The sequence below is a fragment of the Phallusia mammillata genome, chromosome 2, assembly GCF_965637545.1.
Source record: "Phallusia mammillata chromosome 2, kaPhaMamm4.hap1.1, whole genome shotgun sequence".
Classification (NCBI taxonomy): domain Eukaryota; kingdom Metazoa; phylum Chordata; class Ascidiacea; order Phlebobranchia; family Ascidiidae; genus Phallusia; species Phallusia mammillata.
Genome location: NC_137253.1, coordinates 3,347,009 through 3,366,928, shown reverse-complemented (window position 1 = coordinate 3,366,928; position 19,920 = coordinate 3,347,009). Strand labels below are relative to the sequence as shown.

The 19,920-nt window shown below is 36.6% G+C and overlaps 1 long non-coding RNA gene and 1 pseudogene across 2 annotated transcripts; both read left to right on the top strand.

Moving 5' to 3' along the window:
• LOC145212396 (uncharacterized) overlaps positions 1–19,920 on the top strand; it is a 182,923-nt pseudogene that overhangs the window by 14,341 nt on the left and 148,662 nt on the right.
• LOC145213907 (uncharacterized) lies at positions 16,890–18,700 on the top strand. Of its 2 annotated transcripts, XR_013856919.1 has the most exons (4): positions 16,890–16,973; positions 17,610–17,760; positions 17,839–17,943; positions 18,359–18,700. It is a non-coding gene; the product is annotated as an uncharacterized LOC145213907 (long non-coding RNA). The 2 variants fall into 2 exon arrangements; XR_013856918.1 differs by having other exon boundaries at positions 17,610–17,943.

The window sequence follows — 19,920 nt, the reverse complement described above, 5'->3', positions numbered from 1 at the left end:
TACACTGGCTGCAGGTGGTGGTGTATGAAACTTTACATTGTGATCTTGGACACTTGATGCCTGATTGCCTTCCTCTTTCTGAATCTGATGTTCTCCGTAAAAATTTCTTGCGATTGCAAAGAACAACAGTGCTTTGCAATATTCTTGGTCTTTCACGTGCTTTTTGGCGATTGCTCTCATATCCTCTGCAGTGTAATTGCGTTGACCTTAAAAAACAAAATTACTGCGTCAATATTGTGTCTTAAGCTTCTCATTTTATTGCAAGCCTGTTGAATCAGTTATATTTGATTCATTTCTCTCTACTCAACAGGTTCCACAATGTTGTAGAGCAATACTGCTTCAGTTTCTCGCCAGAGTTGTAAACGAGCCTGAAATTGGATCCCGTACCCGAAAGTACAAGCCCCAAACCCGGCCTGAACCCGAATCGTTTGTGAGAAGACAGTTAAGGCCTGAAAGGTCCGATTTACAACTCTGACTTAAGCACAAGACCGCGCCCACCACTCGGTCTATTTTTATTAAGTTTGTGTGTTCTAATCCTATTTCGATCGCTTGTGTTTCCCTGAGCAAATATCTTGAGTGACATTGCTCCAACCCTGTGGTACCCGAGTAGAACTAATAAGCTCACCAAATCACTGCAAGCCGTAAAAGTCGAATAAAAAAATAATTAATCTGACTTGCAATATAACAGGAAGCTCGATGGTAGACTAACTGTGAGTATAACGCATATAGGCGTTCTCCGTACACTAGTGATGGACCGAACCGAGCCAGACCCCTGTACTCGGTACCGAGCATCGTTGTTTTGATGCTCGGCGCTCGGCCAAGCAGTTGCACAATCTGATCTGAGCTTTATATTTTCATGTTAATGCCCAGCTAATATACGAAACTGGTGTTCGAAAAAGTATAAAAGTACAAAAATGACTGTTTTTAAAGCGTTAGATAGTAAAAAACGCGTATTTTTTTAGGCCTGTACAGCTTAATACACCGCGGATAACGCAAGTAACATGTTAAAAATACGAAACTATCGTGTTATTTTGGCATGTTATGCTAATCGTTTTTTAACAAACTCACTTTTGAGCAGCTTCGTAAGTTCCAGTATTGTTGATTTTGCTTCGTCATGTTCAAGGAATTTTTGAATCAACTTCTCTTCACGTGGACATTTGTTCTCATCTTAAAACAAAATGTTTTTTGAGGCTAACTTTTCACTCCAGAATTATTTAAATTGCACAAAAATTAACAGTGTAAAAACGAGTATCATTATTAAACAATATCATTTTGCCCACAGTCAAAATCAGTAACTCATTACCAGGCTGACAACCATGACAGAGGCAACCTTACATCCACAGAACTGTAATGATAATAAAATACAACTATTCTGTTGTGTTACACAATTGTTTGCACGGTGGTAAAACTTATGTTTCATTTCAAATACGTAGCGTACGACTTTCGCGTGACGTCGTCGACTTCGCGTGACGTTGTTTCAATTGATTCGGCCGAATTTATTTGGCAAAACTGTCGAATATTCGGTTCCTGTTAGAACTCTATTTAGCCGATTTGGTGCACTCTAGTTTTACAAATCCCACTTTGATCTAAACAGCAAATATCTTAATTACACTTTGTGATGTTTTTTACCAGTTGCAGGTTGTTAGTGCACCGGAGTTGAAATTCGGGTTCGGGCTAAGTTTTTATACTCGGGCTTGATTCGGACCTGACTCCACACTTAGCATCATTTTTGCTGAATTTTCACCGACTTTCGGGCTTGATTTAATTTAATAGATTTAATATTCAAGGTCAGGTTCGGATCGGATCGGGTTTCGGGCCCTAATGGCAGGTCTACAACTCCTTGTGGGCACCGTACCGGTGTTTAGATCATTTGAATGTTGATCGACTTTCTCGGATTCATGTTTCGGAATTGCGTATCATTTTGGCCAAAATAGTTTTTTTCACAAACTATCCTGTTATTCTAGAACAAATGTTGGCCGGCTAGAACTAACGTAAAATGTAATTAGCCTACAGATAAAATTTGCACACTGACTTATCGTTTTTTAACAAACTCACTTTTGAGCAGCTTCGTAAGTTCCAGTATTGTCGATTTTGCTTCGTCATGTTCAAGAAATTTCTGTATCAACTTCTCTTCACGTGGACATTTGTTCTCATCTTAAAGAAATTGTGTTTGAAAAACAAGCTAGTGTATGAGCAAGTCAGACTAAAGAAAATATTACGCTTGTTTACGTTTTATTTAATGATGTGTCGGCTTTGTTTACCACATCGCACAAAACTTCAGGCGACGTGCAGTGTCAGTCATATGAACCAAAATAAGCAGGATAACAAAAGAAACGGGAGGAAAAGAGGAGCTGGACTACCAAGTTAGTATACTATAGTAACATCACTGTTTGGCTGGTGGTAAATCTTATGTTTCATGTCAAAAACGTAGAGTACGACTTCGCGTGACGTCGCAATGTTTTGATAAATTCGGCCGAATTTTTTTAGCAAAACAGTAGAATATTCTGTTTTCGCTTTGAACCCTAGCCTATTCGATACAGTATTATAACACTTTGATTGCGTTCGGATAGGGTTTCCGGCCCAATTGCAGATCCACTTACAACTCTGTGGCGTTTTAGATATTTGCCTTTGAGACCTGGAACCGGTCTCTAGCTCCTTTGAATATGGATCGACTTTCCCCGATGCATGTTTTGAAACATGTAACATTTTGCCCAAAATCGTATTTTTAGGTGGATACCTGGAGCCTTTCCGTCATGAGAAATCTCCTGTCGTGACGTATGTGGAAGCTCTTCGGTGCTTTTTGTAGTTATGTCTGATCCGTAAAAAAATATACGTTGGATAGCGATATTCAAATTGATAAGATGACTGAGCAAAAAACCTTTACTTTGTGATATCATATTAAATGTGAAAAATGTCACTGTTTAAGGTGGTAAAAAGTAATCATACTTGAATTTACACAAAACGAGTACATATTGCAGTTACTACAATGCAACGTACTTTCAATATACAGTCGATCGTTGTTGTTATTTCGTTTTTAAATTGTTCTGTTCTGAAATCAGATTATGGTGTACCTGATGAAAACGCAGCTGTTTCTTTTTTCTTCTCCATCGCTTTTGTTCGATTTTTGGTCGTATCCGTTACCTTTTGTTCTATGACGAATTTTCTTTTATCTGGACAATGTTGATTAAGAGCAAAGCTCGACAAATTTGTCTAAACCCTGGACCAAAGCAATGGAATAGTAGAGTTTTTAGTGGACCGTACTAATTGTAATTTTTATTCCCTTCACTGTTATTATTGTTGTTAAAACGTTTGTAGGAATACTTTAATAATCTTCTAACTTAGATCTTAATTGTTCTTCACGAAAGCTGTACCATGGGCACACAGAAACACGAAATAGCTTTTGTGTTATTTCATGTACAAGAGAGTAGCCTGTAAAGTGACTGCGAGTCAAATAATTTTTCTTTGGGGCGGATTGGTTTGCGACGCCTAATTTAAGTTTTTTTTTGTCAGCAGCCAGGAACAAAGAAAAAAATATATGTCACCTTGAGGTGGATTTCGAGATGTATCACCGGAAACTGCTCTCTGTGACGTGGATGGAAGCTCCTTGGACGCTTTATTTGACGTTAAATCTGAAAAGTCAGTGTTCGTTAGGATCAGCGGTTCTCTAGTTATACGCCGGTGCTTTTTAAGTGGTTTGCAAGTAGCTTTCAGCTAAACTTCGGATCAAGATTTGCAACCCAACTGATCACCCGCGTTTTGGGGCGAACTTTGTGTCTTGAGCATTCTTTTGGAATGTCAAACCTTGCAGGCTTCAGAAATATTCTTGCCTATTTAAGAAAATATACCTACCTTTTGCAAATAGCCAACAATCAAGAAAAAGCTGTTTCACGGTAAAAAGTTTTTATTTGAGTGACAACTTTGTTTGTCCCTTGCCAAGTTCCTTATGTAATCTAGCTAGGACTTACCTAGTCTAAAAGCGATCGCATCTTTTTTCTCTGTCATTGCTTTCGTGCGATTTTTCATCGTATTCATTGTTTTTTGTTTCACGACGACTTTTCTCCTCTCTGAAAAGTTTGTTTTTGTTTTGAATTTAGCCCACTGTTAAAAATTAATAAAATCAGAAGTCATGTCACCTTTTTCTGGAGTGAAACTGACGTCAAAACTAATGTGTGAAGACTTCTGCTGTGACGTAACTGGAAGCACTCCGATGACTTTACGTGCATTTATTTCTGGAAAATATCATTTAAGTTTCGCGTTGTTTTTAGCATATTGGTTGGATCAAAAAACACAAAAACTTTCAACAGAATTATAGCAATATATGAGTAAACTCAAACGCTTTTGTAGAAATCTTATTGATGCAATACTTTGAAAATCCGTTGTGACCATTTGATATAATTTCAAAATACACAAATCGCCCGACAAGCAAAATCATCCGGTATACAGCCCTGTTAGAAAGGCATGTATGATGTCCTTTGTCTCAGCGCTTGTGTCGATAACAAGTGAATACAAATAACTTTATTCTAGCTGTGTTTCAAGTACTCATAAATTGATTTAAATTTTAGATAATATACAGTAAATGGCTTCGCATTATTAATAACTACCCATTGCGATCCATTGTTAATTTCCTGATCTTGGATTTGGCCTGCCGCATTTAAAAAGTGGACAAATAAAAGCAGGGCGTAAATCGTAGCTTTGGCTTGTGTTTAAAATCTCTTGATCATCAAAAAGTTTTGCAGTTTTACAAAGTTGATTTTGAACTCTCATTCAAACAAAATCGATAATTCGCGTAGCGTCGCTTTTTCTATAATAAATCATAATACGCTATTAAAATGAAGCCGATCTTCAAAGCATGTCATATAAAAATCTAGCCAACATCTAGATTTGAACGCACCACAGGACTTTATCTAAAAACAACTGGATAACTTTTATATTTCCGTATTACAGACCCGGTGTTGACTCTTTTTGGAGTCTCTTCGTCGGCTGTGTTGAGGTTATACTGGTTTTGCCTCGAACTGCGACGTCATCAGTGGCACTTTTGCTTTCCGAAGTCAAACCCCGTTCGTCTCTTAAACGTTGGAAACCAGGAGCTTTTAGGTCTTGGGTCAATCCCAGAGGTGACGTATGTGGAAAGGTTTTGGTGCTTTTACGCGTTTCTGTTAAATCTATAAATGTTAAATCAAATGTCAAACAACTATGTGTAAAGAAACAACAAACACATAATGTATATTTCAGAATCGCGATGTTAATTGTGCAAAACATCTTTGCAAAATAGCAAAACAGAATACACAGTGGTTTTGTTCCAGACTTGTAAGTTACACCTTTCAACCTTACAACGAGATGGTTTGTACAGAAAACCGATCCCAGGTCGGTTACAAGGAACAACACGGTTGGAAATTTACAACAATGCCAGTCAAAACTCACAAATTGAATAAGGTGAAACCAACGTTAAGTTGGGATACAATGAGAAATTTTAGATACGCAGCTTGCTCGTAGACCTAGTTTACCTCAACATTTGCACCCATTTAAAACACTAAATCGTTAACAGAAAGAAAGCAATGCGTGAGCTCTTACGTTTGGGTATAGAAATCGATACAAAACCATTTGATCATAATATTTCAAAAAGTATTTTTTGTTGACGTGCATTACTCCAATGGGTCGGAAACGTACGTCCGCCAACCAACTTATCCGGCCCGCGGTCCTCTTATATAAACAAGTCGGGTTATAAAAACTCACTTTTTGGGAGGAATAAAGCCATATTTTTATTTGTATTTAGAGTTCTTCCTGTATAACACGTTCAAAAATCCTGGATAAATGTAGGTTATATTTCAGTATCACTGACCTGGTGTTGACTCTTTCAAGAGTGTTTTCGTCATCTGTGTTGAGGTTACGTTGGTTTTGCCCTGGACAGTGACGTCATCAATGGCGCCTTTACTTTTCGAAGTCAAACCCCGATCGTCTCTTAAACGTTGAAAATCTGAAGCCTTTAGGTCTTTGGCCATCCCCAGTTGTGACGTATGTGTAAGGTTTTTGGTGCTTTCACGTGTTTTGGTTAAATCTATAAATGTCACACCACCAATTAAACAGATGTGTATAAAACAGAAAAAACGCGATGGTGACTGTGCAAAACACTTTTACAATGTAGCAAACAAGAATGACGCAGCGCTTTTGTTTCAGACTTGTAAGTTAAACCTTTCAACCTTACGAAGGGAACGGCGTGAACAGAAAACCGATCCCTGGTCGGGTTACAAAGGACAGCATGGCCGGGAATTTACAACAATGAAAGTCAAAACTCACAAAGCCGCAAATTAAATAAGGTGAAGCAGACGTTCAGTTGGGATATCAAAAAAAATATTTGATAGCGATATCAGATTGCTGCTTGTATTTGATTGGCACGTGTTGCATTATCTCGCAATGTTTACTTGTTAATGCTGGTGATCCCAAAAGTGTTACTGCTTGTATATTTTGGATTGTTTTAGGAAAACCTGGGGTTTGTATTATGATCATGCTTTAACTCAGGAAGTTTTAAACCACATGCGGCCTGTGAACACTTTTTTGGACAAACCACTTTACCTGACGTTAAATCGATCGCATCTTTTTTCTCATCTTTCGCACTGCTCCGATTTTTAGTCGAATCGAATGATTTTTTTTCCTTGGCAATTGTTCTTTTTCCTGGAAAAAAAGGTGTTGTCAGTATTAAGTTTCTGCTGACAGTCACCGTTAAAAAAAACTTAATTATGTCACCTTTATGTGGGATTGGAGTGCTGTCATGGGGATTTCCCTGACTTGACGTATTTGGAGGCGCGTCGGACTTTTGATTCGGTGTCAAATCTAAGAGTTTAAATGCAGTTTTCAATGTTTCTGTGGCTTGCAGTTTGCTCAAAGGCGTTTTTTGCCTCAACATTTGCACCCATTTATTTTGTTATTTTATCGTTTTATTGTTGAAATTGCACATTATTTCAACATATAAAGTCTCTTCCTGGCTACACTAGACAATACGACCGATCTCTTGTCACCAGCTGCACTGACGAGACCTTACAGGTCGAAACAGTGGTGTGCAATGTCTGCAGTCTACATGTCATTTATTGGCTTGACAGTTCAATGTTATTCTCAACATTTAGGAATAAACAAACAACTGTAACTGCACATTACCTGACGGTGCCGTGGGGTCGGAATCGTGAGAACCACTCCATTGTGTCGTATAACGAAGTTTTATCGGGACCTTGCGTGCAGTAAAATCTAAAAAATATCATTTGTTTTATAATTTTCTAATGCACTATGGCGAAAAGATCCCTCAAACTAATTTAATGATCTAACACTATAACGTTGCAATTAGTTTGAGTTGAGTTGACACTTTTAAGATGAGGCATTTACGTTTGATTTGCATCTTAAGCGAGGTAATACCTGATGCCCAAGGAGGCAAGTCTTGCCTTTTTTCTGTCGTTTTAGGGGGACGTTTCAACGTTTCGCCGGTCTGTGGTTTCGGGTTAAGTTTTGCACCACCTAATTAGCAAATTGTTTGTCGTTACTAAGAAGGCTTAACTAGCAAAGAACAGTTATATAATAGCAAATGTCATTAATGTGTACATACACAATGGTTTTAACAAAAACAGAGACTTATTTTACTTCAACCTCACTTTTGATTGAGTTTAAAAGCCCCTGTCTCGTCGATTTTGCTTCGTCAAGTTTATTTTCTTTCACAAATTGAACAAAGTTTTGAATCAGCTGGTCTTCATGTAAAGTTTTTTGTTGATGTGAAAATTGAAAGTGGATACATCACTATTGTGCTTGTTCATGTGCATCGAAGCGTGTCGTTTTAGTCTCTCGTTTATTAGGGACAGTTTTAAGTTAACGGTCTATTAAAGGTCCCTGTACACGAACTTAATGCTCAATTAACAAAACACACAAATTTATCGATAATGCAGGTTTTTTGCTTTTTAAACAATGTACGAATTGCCACATAAGTACCTGGGTTCCCCTCTCTTGACAGGTCGATTGCTGCTTTGGTTGATTGTTTCAGCCTCTCATTGAAAGTTTCGTTCACGTCTGAAAATTTAACGTATTTGAATTGAGTTTAAGTTTATCTCGCTTGGTGAAAGAACACATAGCTTTATAATTTAATGAAGAAATCGCCAAAATTTACGAAACTGACATTAAACAACTAACAGGTACTTCTGACGTATTCCTAGCTATGTACTGGCCTATTCCAACTAGCAGGTACTTCTGGCCTAGTCCCAGCTAAGTGACAAAGCTGGAAGTTCGGTTTGATTCGATGTAACGCCTTCAAAGCTTCAGTGTGCCTGGTGTCCTACGATATATATATGAGTGTGCCGTGATCGCTGGTCTGCATGAAGGGTTGGTCCAATTATGCTTAACTCAGCATTAATTACATTGTTCAAATTTATTATAAGTTATGATGGCTGATCAGTGCGGGCGGAAACTACACATAAAGGTCTCGATTCATTTACCTGGTTTTGACTCCACTGAGGGCGGAACAACATTTGCCGATCGTTGAAAAGTTTCTTTGCTTTTGTGTTGGATTTCAGTTGCCTTTGTTTTAACGGGAAGCTTATCGTGTACATGAAGTGGAGGTTTTTCAGTGCTTTTAAGCGTTTTGGTTGAATCTGAAAATTGACACATAGTTTTTGCAATGTAACAGCATTCAATGAAGAATTAAGCTGTTCGGGTTTCAAGGCTGTCAACCTCATAAAATAATTGCGTGTACAGCAAACCGACCCGTTATCAGATTACAAGGATCAACAGGGTCGTGAATTTCAACAAAAGTGAAAAGTCAAAAGGTGAAACTAAAGTCGAGCTGATAAACAAAACTAACATTTACACCAGCTAGAAATTAGTTTCCGATATTGGATAGCAATTTCTACGAGCAACTGTTGATATATAGAGCAACCATTTTGCGTTTATTTCACTTTTAAGTAAAGTCATTACTTCGTTTTCATTGGGTTTTTGAGAGCATGGCTTACCTGATGTAAATGGTGTTGCCCCTTTTCTTTCTTTTACCGCTTCTGTCTGATGTTTAGCAATTTCAAACATCTGTGGATTCTGGGCGAAGTTTGTTCTTCCTTAACAATATATTGTTGTTATTTCACTAATAAAATGCAACATCAAAAATCTAAAATCACGTTACCTTGTACTGGAAAGGAACTATTCTCATGGGAAATACCTTCCTGTGACGTATGCGGAAGCTCTTCTATGGTTGATCTAGCTTTCAAATCTGAAAGTTTATATTTCAACTGTGTAAGTCTTTCATTGTTACGTTTATTAATTAGTTCTAAAACTGTTAAAGCTATTGTTAACAGATGGTGATTGGTAAGAAAAATTATATCACCAATTCAGATTCAAGGTTATAACTGCTGTATATGTAAGTTTCTTTGTAAGCCATTACCAACAACAAGCAATCAACAATAACGTAAGCACCGTCGTGTGGAGTGGTAATGAGAGTAAAACGCCTCTTGTCCTGTTTATGTGGAAGATCCTCGATGCTTTGATCTGCCGTTGGATCTACGAAATTTCATTGTAAGTTTGCTTCAAATCAAAGCTGTTTGTACATTTAAGACTGAATGGTGGCGACTAAAACGTTTTTCTTTACCAACTTCCTTGTTGTAACACAAACAACGAACACAAATGCAAATATGAATTCATCTACTTTACCCGAATCTCGCTGTAATGTCTTGGCGTCTGTTGTTAGAGTAGACCAGTTTTCTTCGGTTCTTGCTGGTTTGGTGGTTTGTTTGAGAATTTGAAGGGTCGATGGGTCTAAAAGCAAAACGGTTGTTTTAAGTCGGTTTTCTTGAAAAAGTATTTTCGGATTAACGTCATATAAAACCGATTGATTCTGTTTAAACCAATGAAATGTATGTCCATTGGTTTCACTGTTTTATAGTTAAAAAAGACAATAATCGTCAGCCTTGCTGTTGATGGTTTTGAATCATTATTGAAACTGTCGTTTCAAATTTACCGATAAATGCTCTGGCTCTAGATGAAAACTGGTGAAGTTGAACGCACTCGTCCTCATTGAACGTTGACTGTTCATCTAGGTCCATTTCCTTTAGAGCTTTTGTGGCTTGTGAAAGTAGATGAGCGGATTTTTGCTTGGCAAGCAATTGATTTAGAATGCGTGTTACTTCATTCATGTTGGGACGATTGATGGGTTTTTGATCCCAGCATCGTTTCATCAGGTTTTCCAGTTCTGAGACCATTTTCTTCTCTTCGCTCTTCAAAGTTTCCATCAGTTTGCGTATTTTGCCACAGTCTGGTCTTTTTCCTTTTATAATAGCAATTGTTAAATCTGTTAAATTTACACTTGGATAGGCAGAATCACGCGTGAGGACTTCGTATATCAAAATAGCAAATGAATAAACGTCAAATTCTTTCCTGGGCTTCATTGTTTTATTCTGCAGTTTTTCGGGAGCTGTGTACTGGGGCGTGTATTGTGGCTTCTCCTTCGTGCTTCTTGCTGAAGAATCTGCGGGTGCTTGGCCAGTCAACGTTGCCAGCTCTGCCCCACCGAAGTCGCCAATTTTGCAATGAAGATCTTGAGTGAGAAAAACGTTTCCCGGTTTCAAGTCTAAATGCAGCAAACGTTTGTCAGGTAGATTGTGGCAGAACTGAATTCCTTTTGATATTTCGGATAAAATTCGAAGACGCAGGCCAAGTCCCAAAGGAATGTGTCGATTGAAAAGGAGACTGTTAAGGTCTCCGCCTTTGTAGTATTCCATCACAATTCCCATTGTAAAAGGCCACTTAACATAGCCAAGGACCCGGACGATATTTTGATGGTTTGCCTTCTCCAAATGCTGCATTTCTTCATATATTCTGTTAAAATCAGAGGTATATTTTCTAGTAAAGTTCTTACTCACTCTTCTGTGGTAAATAGGACAGCATACCTTTTCACCAAAGGTTTTCGATCCTTGTCACTGGCTACAGTGAACACTTTGATAGCAACGATCTCTTGCTTCAGTTTATGGTAGCCATATACAACGTCTCCGAAACCACCCGACCCAGCGACGAACTTCTCGGGATCGCATATGATGTCCTTCGGCTTAAACTCAGGTAGCTGTGGTCAAAATTGTTTAATCACAAACCGTAACTAACAGCAAAGATGACATTTTGTGCGTTACTTGCCACATGGGCCAAACTATAGTAAATTAAAACCACGGCAGAAACACTATCCTGACACGATAGATTTCCAAAGATGGGGCGAAATATCAGTTTACATGTAGAATGCAACTACTATCTTATGTTTTACAGCTATAACTGCATTTTGATCTCATATTACCAAATGCAGTCTCTCGAATAACAATAATGTTGCAAAATCACCTTAACTCCAAACAATTGTCAAGCGCGAGAAACTTTTAATTAACGCACTTAACATAAGGCTAGTGTGAATGTGATAATCACGCTTTGTTAGTTTTCTTCTGCATTTAGTCAAAAAACAGATAGTAGTAACTTACGTCAGTTGTGCTTGTCATATTTAATTGCTATTGTCACATCACAAAAGTTTACAAACTATTCTGTAAATTCAAAAACAAAACAAAAACTCATTAAGCTTTCAATGCAACAGAGTTTAAACGACACAGAATGCTAGTAGTGCTCTGCTATTCCATAAACAATAATAACATGTGACTGTGTGTTGCTGAATAACAGGTGTTGGTTCAGAACTGGAAATCTGAAACCAAAAACTTCTTTTGTTTTAGGAATCCACAGCTGACTGCTGTTGGTTGTAAGTGATGCCTAAACAGAAAACATGACAGGTACAAAACAATGGCAAAGTTCTAATGTATTGATTGCTTTCTGTTGTCATGACACGGGAATATAATCTCATAATTCCTGTCGCACTGTGTCCTTGAATTGTCAGCTACGTTAACTTGGCTTTCGCAAGCCACAAAATCTAATTTATCAGGAGCGAACACATGAAGGAATTTCAAAATCACCCTTTTATCTGTGAACTTGCCTGTTGCGTTTCATGATAAAATTAAACAATTAAAAATGTTCGTGTTGTGTTAACAAAGTGCAGGCTATTCTGCAGTGTTTGTGCACGCATGGGTTCTGGAATATTTTAATGCCTAGAAACAGTGTTATGTGGCGTGTAATTGAAGTTCTCGTTGCCCACATATATTTCCGAAATGTCGATTAGGTTCTGCGATAACTAGCTTTTTGTCTGTTGAAGACGGATTGAAAAAACAGCAATGAAAACCTCATTTTTTGTAACGGGACAATCAGGTTTTGTCCATGTCATCCCAAAATTGCTTTTGTTACGTGAAACAAAACAAAACTGTAAGCTGGGTGACATTAACACCACAACAAACGAGATTTTGAGGAGATGAAGATTATCAAAGTTGATTTAATATAGGCGCTACCTGCAGTCCTCTTTTGCTTGAAAGCAATTATTATTTTACCCAAACGGTGGATTTTCAGGTCCAAGTAAAAATTTAAACCTTCTACTTTGTTGTGTTATGGACAAAGTTTTTCTACTTTGTTCGTTTGAAGCGAACCAAACATTGGAGCAAAGCAATGCAAAAATTACGGAATCCGTCCCTTGAGACCACTGATCTCTATAAACCCTGGATTGCGCTACTGGCCGTCACGGTTGAAGCAAATTAAAGCGTAATGGCGGCTGAAAAGGAAGCCCCAAAAATGCATTGCGGACAATGGGGAAAGAGTGGAAAAATGACGATAATTTTTGTTTTAAGCATTTGTGTAGCGATTTTTTTTTCGAGTGTGTAATAACCAATAAATATGCGTAGATTGACTGTGATGTGTATTAGTGTAGGTGTACTGGATATACGTTATTAAGTAAGTGTTAAATTAAATCATTATTAAGTGGAAATAAATGTTTTATTGTGGAATATAAGTAGTTTTCGTGCTTTTTTAAGTATTTTAGATATGAATTCAACAAGATGGCTACTTCCTTCACACAAGATGATGTAATTCTTTGTGTGACATTACATTGTGCTAATCCAAACTGCTGTTTTTGACTGTTATCAAACTTCAGGAAATTCTGACCAACATGTGGAATAACGTTTTAATTAAAATCACAAAAACTAAACTAATATTTCAACTATTTTAACCAAGGATGGCAGTACGGTACGGTACGGTACGCAGCAAATTTCATCAAAAAGTACGGTACGTAGGTACGGTACGCAAGAAAAGCTTAGGTACGGGTACGGTACGTGGTACGGTCCTTCACTAGAGCGTACCACCGTACCAAAAGCGTACCGTACCTCCGTACTGGTACGCTTAATAAATGTTGATCAAACGGTCATTTTTGCATCATTACTATTTGCAGATAATATCAAAATTGTTCAAAACTGGAATTTAAGTTGTTTATTATATGATTTTATCACAATGTCCTTGTACCAAAATAGTGCTAAGTCTAAAAAAGTTTATGACGTCACTGCTAAATATTTTGTGCTTACGGACTGACGCTATGCAATAGGAGGGTTACAAAAACGCGCACATGACAAAAACTGAGATCAACTCGGCATTTGTAATTGATTTTCATGTAAGTTAAAAAAAGCTAGGTACAGTGTTGTTGTCTCTTTCGTAGCAATGATTTTAAGAAACATGATGTTGAAAATAATACATTGTCTCTGCACGAGCCCATCGTAGAAAACACATCAACCCTTTCGAATAAGCTGGTTGTAGTGGGGTAGCTTGAGTTATGGTTGCCATATCGCCCCTATTTTCTAAAATTTGTCCTTATTTTGAAGGGCGATGTCTTAAAAAAGTTCATTGTCCTTATTTCTAAGAAATGTTCTTATTTTTGACTTACGTCCTTATTTTGTCTTATTTTCCACGATTACTAGTCAAATCCCTGCTACAAGTAAAAGCAAACCTAGACCTGAGCTGTTGTGAGATGAACGAAGTATTTTCTACGAACAAGGAGTTGCTGGAACAGATTGTTCCTGGGCAAAAAAATATGACATGTGATAGCTATGTATGGGGCGCCGTTGACGAATAAATTAAGTTGCTGCAAGATAGCTAACCTGCAGCGAAACATAGCTAACTTGCAGCAATTTAGCGTTGCAAGTCAGCTAACTTGCCGCAAGTTAGGTTATCTTGCGGCAACTTAATAGTTAACTACTTGATAGTTAACTGCATTTGTTCAAAAACGTTTGTTTCGTTTCGTATGAAAATTAGATTTTTTAGATTGTCCTTATTTTTGGTTTCAATTGAAACTTAAGTCGAAGGCAACTCTGTGAGTTTAGACACCTCTCCATTAAGTGCATGTCATAAAATGTATCCAACTTAATCCCGATTGGTTTATTTGAAGGTACGGTACGCAAATTTTCGTACCGTACTCGAGGTGGTACGGTACGTCTCGATTTTTGACATTTGGTACGGTACGGTGGTACGGTACGCTCTACGTAACGAGGTACGTGGTACGATCAATCGAATACGTACCGTACCGTACTGCCATCCTTGATTTTAACACTATTTGACTTTTTTCTCTCGATTGAGTGCATTTAGTTTGGGTGTTTATTATCTTGCCATGGTGATATTATGAAGTTTTGCAATTCCATTTTACATTTATTTGTTTCCAAACATTTCAGACATAATAGGGTTTATATTTCTCCAATAAGCTACCTTTATTGTCTTTGGTAAAATTCCACTGGAATGTTTCAGTCTCCTCCCAAACCCTCAAGCTTTATGACACTGCAAGATTACAATTCAGCATTTTTTCGACAACAAATACACTACAGAAGGGTTGGAATCAGATTAAACATTTTTTGTGTGTATACTGTTCTACTTCCACTGTGTATGTTTTGTAATTATTTCTGACACTGCCTGTAACATGATATTCTGCACATTTTGAACTTAAACTACTTTGAGTTGTTGTTTTTTTTATTTTGTGAATGCACCATCTGTTACAATGGTGATCATCTGACAAAAAATACAGGATATCTGTATGAACTTGTCTGGTGTATTTGTTGCCTTCAGTCCTATTTAGCAAGAATTTAAATGTTGGTGATAATTGGTGTGCAGGTGTGTTTTTGCAGAAAATTGCATATTAAAAAGAATAAAAACAATATTTTATGATTCTGACTGGAATAGTACATAAATAGGCAATTCATTTGGGTAGTTAAACTTGTCCACCCTAACTGCTATAAAGTCTTAAATGCATTTATATGCACATGTATCCCTTTGAGATATTAGAATTTTGTTAAGAGTTTGTTGTTTGAGAATTCACAACATTAGAAAAAATTTATTCAACACATGTTGTTTGCAAACTGAAAAGGCTAGATTAAATGAGCTAATTGTGAGCTTACTAGATTCATGGTTTATAACATAAAAGCAAAATAATGTTGAACCTACTACAAAAAAAACTTTTAAATATTTTAAACTTTAAAAAACTTTTCATATTTTAGCTCCAAGATTTTGCTGACAATCAAAAACAGCAGTTTGGATCAGCACAAGGTGATGCTAAATAAAGTATCACATCGTCTTGTGTGAAGAAAATAGCCATCCTTGTTGGATTTGTGTCTTAAATATTAATAAATGCATGTAAACAACTTATATTGCACAATAAAACATTTATTACCACTTAATAATAATTTATTTCAACATTAACTGAATAATGTATTCCCAGTACACAAACACTAATACACATCACAATCAATCTACGCATATTTATTGGTTATTACACACTGGAATACATGCGTCCTATTAATCTACAAATCATGTCTTAAAAAATCGCTACACAAATGCCTAAAATAAAAATTATCGTCATTTTTCCACTCTCCCCCATTGCCCGCAATGCATTTTTGGGGCTTCCTTTTCAGCCCCCATTACGCTTCAATTTGCTTCAGAAATCACCCAACCGTTCAACGGAGTAGCGCAATCCAGTGTTTATAGAGATCAGTGCGGGTATCCAGCAGAGCCTAGGGATTCAAGTATCGTCTCACAACGATAAAAACGCTATTATTAACATGGGGCAAGTGTTTGTATCAATCTGAGTGATTCTGCGGTTAGTTTGTTTGCTGTGTGCTGACTGCTACAAACTTAAAAGCTGTTGCCAATCGGTGATTTTTATACTCTAACCTTAATTATTCGTTCTACGCACTATAGGCTGTATCATTGATTTTGCATGTTGGTAATTTTTGTGGTTATAAGTTGTCCGCTACAACAACTACAGTTCGTTACTATGCAACATATCAATAAAAAATCCGAAACTTTGCCGCTACTTTGTGGGCTGTATTGTATTTTGTTTACGTATGCAACAAATAAAGTATAATACATCATAGTTATATGGCACGTCATGGTTATATGTTGTATTATTAACAGTAAAACGAACTTGACAGGATTATAAAACGCATTAGCTGCACCTGGTAAGGAGAAATGCGACTTAAAAGGTTAAAATCTTGTTTGAGAGAGAATCAAATAGTATTAAAGGCCGCGCATCTGCGTTGTGCAACATGGCTTGATTACACCCGGTTAAAAAACGATGGTAAACAACAACAACTATATCAAAAAATCTAACAAACTTTTTCGAATCCTTATTGCCCCTAATGTCTCAACCGAACAGTCATTTTTCGCAAGTCATGTTATTGAACACATATTGGGATGATAGCTTTTCCAACAGCTGGACTGGTGCTTGTGTAATTAATGTGGCGCACTTTCGACCTATTTCGCACAAGCGGTATCCGATGTAAGCAAAGGTAATCGTCCCAATAAAAATATTAACCCTTCTACTATGTTTTTGTGTTATTTTGTGCAAAAGAAAGTATTTTGTGTTGATGGAAGGCAAACCTAATGGCCGAACAAAAACGAATTAATGCAAAAAGTACCACATCCGTCCCTTTAGTGAAAATGCGTGACTGTGCCCGTTCCCTCATGGGATGTTTGCAGTCTTCACTGATAATAAGTTGCAAATGAAAAGACTTTTGCAAGAACCAATCAGAAAAAAATGTTCTATTTTATTAAAGTGTTGCTCAGGGAAATACTTGTGTTGGCAGGTAATACAATTTTTACAATTACAGCTACAACTCATCGTAGCTAATTCTTTAATCACACAATTGTGATGTCACACATATGCACTGTTTGATTGTGATGTAATACTTAAAGTGCATACAAGGTATTTGCGAATTTCTAAAAATTACTGGCATTTGTCAGCTTAATCGAATCCACTCATTCTATTTTTAACAGTTATCCTCTCTGCTACATGGTTTGTTCAGTGTGTTGTTTAGGTTTTATTAAATGTGTTAAACCTGATCCTTAAAAGTTTGAAAATGTAAACTGTTTATTTTCCAGGATTTTACAACATAAAAAATGCATAAAAATGTGTCAAATTGTCAGTCTAACACTTTGATTAGTTGATCCATTCCGTATTATGTTCCAAACAGATCCTTGCTGTTATTTTCATACTTCATTAAATTGTTCACATACTTAAATCTGTACTTCCTATTTCCAGAATATAATTTGCTGATATTAGACATTTATTTTTCATCTTGTAATAAGCTGAATATCACTTCTTTGTAGTTTTATTTGGTTTAAATCTGCTAAAGTTCTCTGCATTTAATTTTGGACCATAGCAGATTGAATATATAGAGTATGTCTACTCAATGTAATATTATGTTGTTTCTCTTAAACAGCACCAACAACATTACCACTCAGTGAGGGAATAACCCAGATTATGGATTACATGACAATGCCCCACTTACCAGAGAAAAAGCTTAAATTGGCCAAATGTACTATCTTTGTATGGGATTAAACTTCCAAAATGGACATGTTGGAACAAATTAGGTATATATAAGTTTTTGTGTTTTTACATTGATATAGCTGTTAATTTGTGAATGTTTATTTAAAACTTTTGCCTTTTAGTATCACACTAGAGAGCTGGGCTGAACATAATGGTATGCTGTTTTGATAATAATCACTGAATAGCAGATGTGATTGGGTTAAAAAAGCCACCATGACTGTTTGCAGGTTTGTATTTCATTTTTCTCCTTATCCTGTGCAAAATACAAATCAAAAGCACTATTCACTTAACATTCCAATGCCAAAACTACATGTATTATGTTCTTTTATAGATTCTATGGTTCATGTTTTGTGGTTCTGAGAAGTTTTGTGTGTACCATGACTTAAATTGAACATACATAATTAGTTAATTTGACATTAATTTGAGTTACTGATGTTTAGCAATGACCTATTTTTTACACCTGTTGTTTATTTAATACATTTATTTCATAACAGTCTGTGAGGGGATTCATTCTGACTTGAATTTAATTGTTTGTGTCTATTTTAATTCTCGGTATGTGCATGGAATGTCATAAATACTGCTTTCTTTGTTAAGCTTTGAATGCTTACTTGAAAACTTACTGTTACGCTTTTTCTCTCACAGTCCTATCTTTGTATACAACTACCAACTAATTTAAGGAATCACTGAAATCACTGAACGACATTTGCTGCTCACAGAGGAATGTACCATTGTCATTCTGCCAGAATAAAAACGAAAAAAGGAATGCGAAACGAGAGAACGTCACGGAAGGATGCGCAAAGAACGTTTTGGCCAAATCGAAATATTGACAAAATACGCTAAATTTAATAGAATTTTTGAAATCTTTTCGGGCCCATTATTTTCTTTAAATTCGCCTCATTGACTCATCTTTTAGTCTATTTTAATAATCCGTTTTCAAAAAAGTGAACGCGACTCGATAATTACAGCAAAATGCAATTAACTATCACCCACTTTGGGCCTAGTGCCAATAGTGACGAAATGCGCTAACTTGAATACAATATTTGAAATCTTTTCGGGCCCATTATTTTCTTTAAATTCGCCTCATTGACTCATCTTTTAGTCTATTTTAATAATCCGTTTTCAAAAAAGTGAACCCGACTCGATAATTACAGCAAAATGCAATTAACTATCACCCACTTTGGGCCAAGTGCCAATAGTGACGAAATGCGCTAACTTGAATACAATTTTTGAAATCTTTTCGGGCCCATTATTTTCTTTAAATTCGCCTCATTGACTCATCTTTTAGTCTATTTTAATAATCCGTTTTCAAAAAAGTGAACCCGACTCGATAATTACAGCAAAATGCAATTAACTATCACCCACTTTGGGCCAAGTGCCAATAGTGACGAAATGCGCTAACTTGAATACAATATTTGAAATCTTTTCGGGCCCATTATTTTCTTTAAATTCGCCACATTGACTCATATTTTAGTCTGTTTTAATAATCCGTTTTCAAAAAGGTGAACCCGACTCGATAATTACAGCAAAATGCAATTAACTATCACCCACTTTGGGCCAAGTGCCAATAGTGACGAAATGCGCTAACTTGAATACAATATTTGAAATCTTTTCGGGCCCATTATTTTCTTTAAATTCGCCACATTGACTCATATTTTAGTCTGTTTTAATAATCCGTTTTTAAAAAGGTGAACCCGACTCGATAATTACAGCAAAATGCAATTAACTATCACCCACTTTGGGCCAAGTGCCAATAGTGACGAAATGCGCTAACTTGAATACAATATTTGAAATCTTTTCGGGCCCATTATTTTCTTTAAATTCGCAACATTGACTCATCTTTTAGTCTATTTTAATAATCCGTTTTCAAAAAAGTGAACCCGACTCGATAATTACAGCAAAATGCAATTAACTATCACCCACTTTGGGCCAAGTGCCAATAGTGACGAAATACGCTAAGTTCAATGCAATTTTTGAAATCTTTTCGGGCCCATTATTTTCTTTAAATTCGCCTCATTGACTCATCTTTTAGTCTATTTTAATAATCCGTTTTCAAAAAAGTGAACGCGACTCGATAATTACAGCAAAATGCAATTAACTATCACCCACTTTGGGCCAAGTGCCAATAGTGACGAAATGCGCTAACTTGAATACAATATTTGAAATCTTTTCGGGCCCATTAGTTTCTTTAAATTCGCCACATTGAC